At 44.3% G+C, this 9,278-nt stretch overlaps 1 long non-coding RNA gene across 1 annotated transcript; it reads left to right on the plus strand.

Moving 5' to 3' along the window:
* Positions 1-1,147: 1,147 nt before the first annotated feature.
* Positions 1,148-2,676, plus strand: LOC135499072 (uncharacterized). Its single transcript, XR_010449216.1, has 2 exons — positions 1,148-1,193; positions 1,891-2,676. It is a non-coding gene; the product is annotated as an uncharacterized LOC135499072 (long non-coding RNA).
* The last annotated feature ends 6,602 nt before the right edge of the window (positions 2,677-9,278 follow it).

The following is a 9,278-nucleotide window of genomic DNA, read 5'->3' on the forward strand; positions in this document are numbered from 1 at the left end:
ATCAAGCAATTCATGCACTGGCAAAAGTGTTAACCCATGGATTAATCATCCATATGGTCCCATCCATGGATCTATTACTAAGAGTCGGCATCATAGATCCATGGTTGTATCTGCAATATGCCCAACATTGATCCATGGTTGTATCTGCAATAGGCCCAACATAGATCCATGGTTGTATCTGCAATAGGCCCAACATTGATCCATGGACTATAAAAACGTTACCAACATCGCCATTTAAAGGGAATAATGCACGGTCAACATTTAAGGCGGTGTGAAAGCGATCAAAGTCCCCCTGGAACCATAGTCCGCTTTCAATTGTAACAGCAGATTAAGGCGTGGTGTTCTATTTTTCCGAGTATACGACTAACCCTAACCATAACCGTTGACAATACCCATGTTTGGGGAACAACTAACCCTAGGACTGCTATCGCTGGTACACCGGGTTTGATCTTTTGATCGCCGAGGTGAACGCACCTTCTCATTTCCAGTTCAAAACTCCGGCGCAGATCATGACTGTGCAGTTTGCTAGATTCGGCCTGCTGAACATGTGTACGACGGTGTTTCGATTAGAATCGCACGAAAAAGAAGGGTGCTTAATGAAACAGGCGAAGAACGACTTCATTGAGGAAATAAAACCGTTATTTTTAACACGGATGTAGAGCCATCCGTGTTTTGATGATATTCGTATAAGAATCATAATATCTCTATTTTCGACCGGGTAAGCAAACAAGCTGGAAAGATATCTTCGTTTCTAGCGTCCCTTTCCATTCCATTTTAGGCCAGAATGAAGTATTCTCTGATACTGGTTGTATTGGTAGCCCTGAGCCTCAGTTCATCGGGTAAGTTTTACAGTTTGATTAAGCCAGGCCGGCTCTCTGAGTCTTTTAGAGCGTTTGTGCATAGCGCACACGATGATGTGACCCGTCCCGTCACCTTGCGGTCACATCTGAAAGAAACAGTCTCCAACAACTTCAATCAGTAAGCCTGAAACGAGGTCGGCGGAATTAAAGATGGTGGTTTGGATTGGCGCCGAGTGAAAACGATGAATACTGGCGTACTTTTTTGCAGCAGTGAATATTTTGTCCATGCGAAGAGAAGCTTGGCTCTATAAGGCTTTCTGAGGAAGTAATACCGGTGGCCTTTATTTTCAGTTGAAGGGTGGTTTTGGGGCTGGGGATCAAGCAACGAATGCGGTAAGTCGGACATGTACGGTGACAGGTTAGGTATGGTGTAGACGCTTTGCAATATGCGTCGCAGTGCCCCCCAAGATGGCCGCGAACAGTGTGGTCACGAACGCGACGCTATGTTGTGACGCTTTGCGCAAGTCCTGACGCGAAGTCCTGAAAAGAAGAAAGCCGACGTCATCACGTTATATCTGGCCCCAAACATGGCCGACATCGTGACGTCATTGCAAAGGGTCTATAGAGACTAAAGACCTTCAATACCTCAGGGATTTAAAGTGCTGACGACTTTGTTCTGTGACACACTAAATCCTATTCTGTCACTGATACTATTTTTGAAAATTCGGCAAGTCGGTGCGCGCGTTGGTGGCAGAAAGAAATCGTCTAAAAGGATTCCGGTACCTTTTATTCGATACCGAAATTGTTCATATTTATTAGTTACTTCATCCAGATCCTAAAACTATAGAAATATTATGAAAGTTTGCCTTACCATTTTATCATATTTTGTGAACTATATACCCACAATGCACTGCGTGGAGTAATCTGGTCAGTAGACCGACAAAGCTCCGCGAGTGACGCGGCTTTATCTTCTCCGTTATACACTAAAAACTGTATTCTCGGCTTTCCGAAGATTTTACGGAGATTGCCGAGTAGAGGCGAAGGTGACGTCAAAGGTTTACCATATATGTTACCGCTTATCTTTTTCAAGACGACGACCAGTGTCGCGCGAAGATCGACGGGGAATTCGAGTGCTTCGACGAGGGCGAACGCTGGAAAAAATATTTCAAAAATCTACCCCGGTTCCCCTACCACCAGAGCTGTGTCTGTACACTCAATCGTCATGGTAACGCAAAGCGAGAATGCACACTGGTAAAGAACGGACCTGGTCGCTAGAGCGGAAAAAACACGGCTCCGTTTGGGCCGTGGACTGAATCCGAAAACTTTTTTTCCTGACATCATTCCGGGGGCAAATAAAAATGCTACAATCATGATGAGTTAGGTGATAACATTACATAGAAATAATTAAACTCCTATGAAAAATTAAATGGGTTAACGGATATATCGACTTTAATCATGAGACTATTCATTGATAAGAGCATAAAATTTTAGTTCATTTATTGTCTCCCAGGCGGCCGAACCGGCTTCCTTCAGTCCTGCCACCAAGGAGTCACCTCGGGAACTAAAATCATCCATTATCCTGTCATCAGTTAAGAGCAGTTGGAATGATTTTCTGGTTACTAATGTCAATATATGTGATTCAGGAGCATCTAATTTTGCTTGTAGATTTCTTTTATCTAAAGAAAGCACCTTACTTATCGCGATAAAAACAGTTTTGCTCTGCCCCCCCCCCCCCCCCTCCGCTGCTATCAATTGTAAATGAAATTTTCTGAAGGAGATAACGCGTAAATAAGCTAATGCTTCTGTTTGTCTCTTACCCCGATTGAGAAATCGAGCCAGGTTTCAAAGTATGGAATAAACTCGCAGGATACTTTGATATTCATGTTTTGTTATTTTTTAGTCCAAAACTGATTCTATATCATACGTAAGAGGAACTTTGTGGAGAGGAGGAACTGTCTATGTAGTCGAGGTTGATGCACTGGCCTCACTACAAGGAAGGTAACTGATGGATAATCGACAGAAATATATTTATAGCACCTGGCGGCCTCTCGCACAAGTTACGAGTCATGCATACGTGTTATAGTAGTCACGGACTCAAAGGACACAAGACGCTCGGAACGGCCGTTACGTTATTATGCCCTTGTTAAAAAAATCAAACCTAGTCCAAGACACAGTCTATTGTCTTTAATCTAAGCCAGCTCGCACCTAGGCCTCAATTCCCATTGCTCCACTGAAGGGATATCAGGGCAAATTTTAGAGCATCGACCCCCAAGCAACCGTTTTAATGGGGGTTAGGTTGACCTAAACCAGCAAGGACGAATAATGCTCGATGTTTAGGATTTCGAAACCCGGCGTGAAGAAATCGATGTACTTTCTCTGGCGCTCTACGGTCAACATGGCAAATCGTTTCTGCAGGCAGTTTATCCTTCACCCCACACCCACCCCAACCCATCCCAACCCACCCCATCCCACCCCATCCCACCCCATCCCACCCCATCCCACCCCATCCCAACCCATCCCAACCCACCCCATCCCACCCCATCCACACTCCCATTCCATTGGAGCAGCACCCGAACTCTGCACCTGCGTGACATCAATTAAATCATCAGAGGAATCTATCAATCAGTTTAGTACCAGTAACCATGGCAACTTAATCACAAGATACGAAGAAACAGACCGTCTCTCGAACCACGGCGTTCATTATCCATAATTCATTTACTAGTTACCATAACAACAGAAATAACAACAATAAACAGAATTTATTTTACTGTCGGCTGCATGAACGGACATTTTGTCACGTGATGATCTTCATTGATGTAAGCGACAAATCTCGATCACGTAAAAACTAAACTCCACGCAGACAATATTAGACTACGTTGCCGTGCTGATGTGATAGCCATGTAAAAAAAAACTCGAAATATACCAAAATGCACATTTCGCCCGCTGCTCCACTGAGGCGCTCAGATATGCGTGGAGCTTGCCACAATGACTGAAGTAGCAACCTCCACGCATCTGCAATTTTTAACACATGCCCGTGCAGTAAAAATCGATCAATATATCACCGCGTGGAGTCTTGCCAATCAAATCACGCGGGATTTGAAGTACCGGGTAACCATGGCAATTCGCATAACAGAAAGTAAACACGGTGATATTGTACCTGGACTATCTCTGTCGGTGATATCTTAGACTGCATTGATGACTGTGCAATGGGACTAAACAGGTAGGAATTTGTTTTTCGAATTCGTTGTCCTTACATTTCTTGATGTGTGCATTAGGAGCTTCGGTTGATCTCTGTACCCTTTGAATTGGCTCAAAAAGGGGGGACTGGTCGCCAGCTCGGTGTGGACGCATGGTTTCCTTGAACTCCATTTGGGACAGTGTCAAGAAGCAAGATTTAGAAACACTCTGAAATCCAGGAGTCCCCTCCCCCGAAACTCACATCTTTCAGTTGTTGGGGTGCATGCGCCGTTACGCATAATGGGCTTTCATTCACGAACTGTTTTGCTCGAGAGAGAACATGCGGTGGATGCGTCAGGAGACCCGAACGGTACTGGCAGTACTCCACATTTTCAATTTGCCTAAACACGTAGGCCCGAGAAGCAGCCATTAGAAAAGCAAAAAACTTTTGCAACAGGTTTCAAATATCACAGATTTCAAAGATGTGGCTGAGCCCTCCCATCCCAAATTCAAACTTTAGACGCGTGTTCTGAGATTCTGCGGTGTGTTATTTTTACACTAGTCCTTGTCAATCGAGCTATTCTTTGTAATTCAGGGCCACAGGTGTTGTAGAATATGCATGGTGCATGTCTTTTTTCAGGCCTTTAGGATTTTTCTAAATAATTTTTTGGTTGGTTCAATCTGCAGCACTTGAGTCAGGAGACAGGAGACAAAACGCGCATATTTAGGAAACGTTACGCCCAATAGACCCTTTGCAATGACGTCACGATGTCGGCCATGTTTGGGGCCAGATATAACGTGATGACGTCGGCTTTCTTCTTTTCAGGACTTCGCGTCAGGACTTGCGCAAAGCGTCACAACATAGCGTCGCACTCGTGACCGCACTGTTAGCGGCCATCTTGGGGGGCATTGTGACGCATATTGCAAAGCGTCTATACACGTATCTACATGTTTCTATACGCAGTGCATGTACATGTATCTGCTTTGGCTATTGTCTTGAAACACAGCCCGCTCGCACCTCGGCCTGAATACCCATTCGACTCTCTTATCAAAGGGTTACTGGGACACATCTTGATAACATCGACCGCAATGAACAGCTTTCGTGGGGATCCATAGGCCAAAACCAGCAAGGACAAACAAGCGCAATGGCTTTAGAATTGGACTACACTGATTCAGTCCGCACTTTACTAATCATTCTCATCGACATGATCCGACTGGTATTCTGACTGATATGATATTATTCAGTGCTTAATTGTGGTAGTTATCGATAATTGTTTAATGTTGCGTACATCTGTATACAAGGTTCATATCGCCAATAGTGCCACACCCATCGCAGAATACAATGTGCGCGATTAACTCGTGATAAATACCCAATAACCACGATAACGAGATTGTCATAATTGATTGACAGGGAAACGATAGTTCGTTGATTGGTCACGAGATGTCACTGCATGCTGCCAGAGTGGGTCTGACTGTCACGTGACTGACTTTAGGCCGCCTAGGAGCCTTCACCGCCTTCACGCCTCTTTCAGTATTGTACACATGCGCGCCTCACTGCTTACGTGTGGTAATACTTCAAAAAGTCCATGTAAAAAACAATATGCTCAGAAATAAAGAGCACGGCTTCTCTATGAAGGATACCCTTGGAGACATTGTAAACATACGACTTCATGTCATGCTAATCTTGATTCACGGAACCATTCTCCATAGCAGGCAAATGGTTCAAGCATATTCTCCTTGCCAGTATATCAGCGTCCATGTTGGAAAGTCAATGTACATTTTGGTAGAGCATCTTTCCCCTACGCTCAGAAAGAGGTTGCTAAAACTGACAAGAATTAAAAATGAGCATGAGCGGGACTCGAACCGGTAACCTACGGATAGATAGTTCGTCGCTCTACCACTGTAGCTAGTGGGGAGCAGCTGCTAGGCATGGAAATTTTCTGCATCATATTCACCAATCCTTTATATATAGCCTGGTACAGCGCCACCCCTAACCAAAACACCACCTAACCCAAACCCTTACCTGCTCACCCGAGCCCAGGGAGTCTAAAAGGACGACATTTGTTCGTCTCGAGGTTGTCTTTGATAGAAAGGTTCAGTTCTATTGTATGTAGATACAATCGTCGACGGATACCGGTGTAATATATGTGAGAGTGTTTCCCGTGTGTGAGTGTTTCCCCTCATTGTTTGGGAACGCTCAAAAATAGATTGACAAGTTTTTCTGTGTATCCCCCCTATTGAAAAGTCGTGGTCTCTCTAGCTGCCTATTGTTTGGAAACACTGACACATGGGGAACAACCACAGATGTTACACCGGTAACGCATTTAGTCTGTAGTCTGTTCACAGATGGCGTATAAATCGATGGCTCTTGAAACGGATGCTTTTTGGATTGTTGCACGAGCTTGTGACATTGTACAATGGTACTATGACAATAGAGACCAAAGACCTTGCAATATTATGATAGGTATTGTGTTCAGTTTCTTTGAACCAGTTTACGTCGTCATAGAAGACCCCAATTATCGCCATACCGAATGTTCAAGTATGAGAGTGCGTTTCTCTAGTAACTCGGTTTAAACCTTGATAGATGGCGCTGGTGGCAAAACGGTGACAAGTATATATCCAGTAGAACCTATCTATCAAGGACACACTTGAGTCTAACAATATTGCTGTCCTTAATAGAGAGGTGGCCTGATTATAGAGGTCAGATTGTATATAAATGTCCAGTCAATGTGTTGGCTGTGAAATCTCTTTTCAAAGTAGGCCTACGTGTGATTCATGTGTACATTCTTACCCTAGAAATGTTTGCAAAAACGAATGCTAGTTTTTCTTAAAAGGAACGTGTTCAGTGACGTGCTCTTTCAAAATGGCGCCTGAAAAAAGGCCGTCTGGTTGCCCAGGATTGCTTCCTCATATGGACCTCGTTATAAAGTCCTAGGTGCTAAAACACTTCTTACTCACGTGGCGGGATTTTATAATTCGGCATTACCGCATCTGAGCTAGTCACAATATGAATATGGAATGATATCATTTTCCCATTTCTTGGCCAACGCGGCAATAGATTTGGCAAAATGCAATGGCGCCGCTGTGGCAGAGAGCCTTGCCTTGTATGGATTGACACCAACGTTACCGTATGCATGCTCCCCGAAATTGGTGGCTTGCATTGGAACTAACTTTTCCCCCCTTGTCCGTCATTAAAGGCATTCAAGTGTGTTGGTCAACCGTGACTATCTCCTTTGTCCCTCCACTATAAGGCCTAGTTTCCCCTTATGACATCACTATTTCGGACACTCAGCGCCCCATTTCTGGAAAGGTGTATAGCACCAGTAAAAAACCCTGGCGGGGAAAATGTCCACATGAAGAAGTTTTTAACCTTATGTATTCTGACGGATGGTATATGGTTATTTAGAGGCCAAAACCGTCGCCTGGCGATAAAAGCGCATACGGCCGATTGTTTTTTTCCCACGGACATTTATCCTCTTGGATATTTCAAACGTCCACATCGGATTTCCACGCTATCAGCAAATGACATCGCGAAGATACATTTTCCTTTTAAATTTTCCTTCCCTGAAGGAAGACGGCGCAATCGATTAGGCCTATGTATATGTATGTCTGACATCATATTTTTTGTAGCGGGGAGTCGCTGAGGGGGGGGGGGTGACAGGAAGAACAGCAAAGCAATGGGTGACGCCAAATTGTTAGAACAGCCAATCTCAATTTCCAAATCTCCAAGGAACCACGATACATAACCCTGAAGCAAATTGTATAGAAATTCTAAATCCGTTTCCATGGAAACGGCCATTCGCCGCATATCTGAGCTAGACGCGCAATTATAGGAATTTCACCCTAAAAAGGCCCATAAACTATATGTACGACCTCTGTATGATGTATTGGAGATTTCGTTTTCTCCAGTTGACAGAACATGCCAGAAATACGCCGAGAAATGAACAACTACGGGATAATACTTTAACCCTTTCTGTCGCCTTTGACAAATCCCAAAATGTCAGATAATTGTCCTGGAGAATAATGAAAAAAAACGAGTAAGAATGTGGTAGTCATACTACAGAATTTGATCTTATTTGCTCGTAGTACCGACTATTTCCCTTATTACCTCCATGTGAGCTGTTTCGTGTGGGTCGGTGTTAACAATATTTGCCTTGATGACCCTTAGATAAGACTGTAGAATGGGAATTTAGGCCTTGGTGCGAGCGTGCTTTGTTTAAAGACAATAGATCGTGCATTGGGCTAGGCCTGAGTACTTTTAATTGCGAGTTAGAGGGCAAAATAACGTTATGTCTCACCCCCTGTTAACCCCTTGATCATTGGCATACAGTAAGATAGGACAAAACGATGACAGTCGCGATGTGCAAAGAAATATTGATGCAGGAGAAACTGACCCAACATCGCAGCCTCGCTGTCGCCGTTGTTTCGACCTATATTAAGGTTCCCCTTCGCCCGTGCATCCCTCCACTTTCCTCCGCCATCTTCAAGACGGATTCCAGTCCCAAAAGGTTAAGCAGAAGGCACTAAATGTGAACAAACATTGCTGCCACATTACCCCCAGCAAACACATTAAGGCGGGAGAAACTGACCTCACGTTTGCCTTGCTCTCGACCGGCGGCCATTTTGTCTTAATCGCCACTTCTCCTGCATCTTAAATTACGTGGCCAAACTCATCAGTCGTGTCAATCAACACAGTCTGTTCCAATCCTTGTTTGCCTTGAAAAATGTGCACATTATAAGTCAGATTGTGCACATTATGTACAAATACATTCGGCAAGCTTGGTTTGGGGCGACCTGAGAGTTGAGCATAAGATGTTGACCCACGTGACTCAGAACTGCCGCTGATAGATGTGATTTAAAGCCAGCGCTGAAGGTGTCTGAGCACGTGACTTTCCGCTACCACTGGTGATTTAGTAGGTTTTCCGTTTTCTTTTTTACTCCCGGCAAAACAAAAGGTTCATCTCATGAAAGGTCCGTGAGTACTGGTTGGCAAAATGCGTTTTCTATCACGAATACCCTTTAAGGGGGATTTCGCACGACCAGTGATTCAGCCGACTTCATTTTTACTTTTTCTCGGGAGTGAAACGAAACCTTCTCAAGTCATTTCCTGTTTAAAAGTCTGGCGCAGATCAGCTAATAGCTAGATTAGACTCGGCGGGCCTGATGAATAATTATGTGGGCAAGAGGGCCCGCAATAGGATTCCATACTGAAACTCGCGAATGACCTGATGATGCTTCCATTGCCTTTGACACCGACTGAAAAGCGGGAAGAGTTGCCCGTGCGAAATCCGCTTTAATGGG

Source organism: Lineus longissimus, chromosome 14, assembly GCF_910592395.1.
Source record: "Lineus longissimus chromosome 14, tnLinLong1.2, whole genome shotgun sequence".
Lineage (NCBI taxonomy): Eukaryota > Metazoa > Nemertea > Pilidiophora > Heteronemertea > Lineidae > Lineus > Lineus longissimus.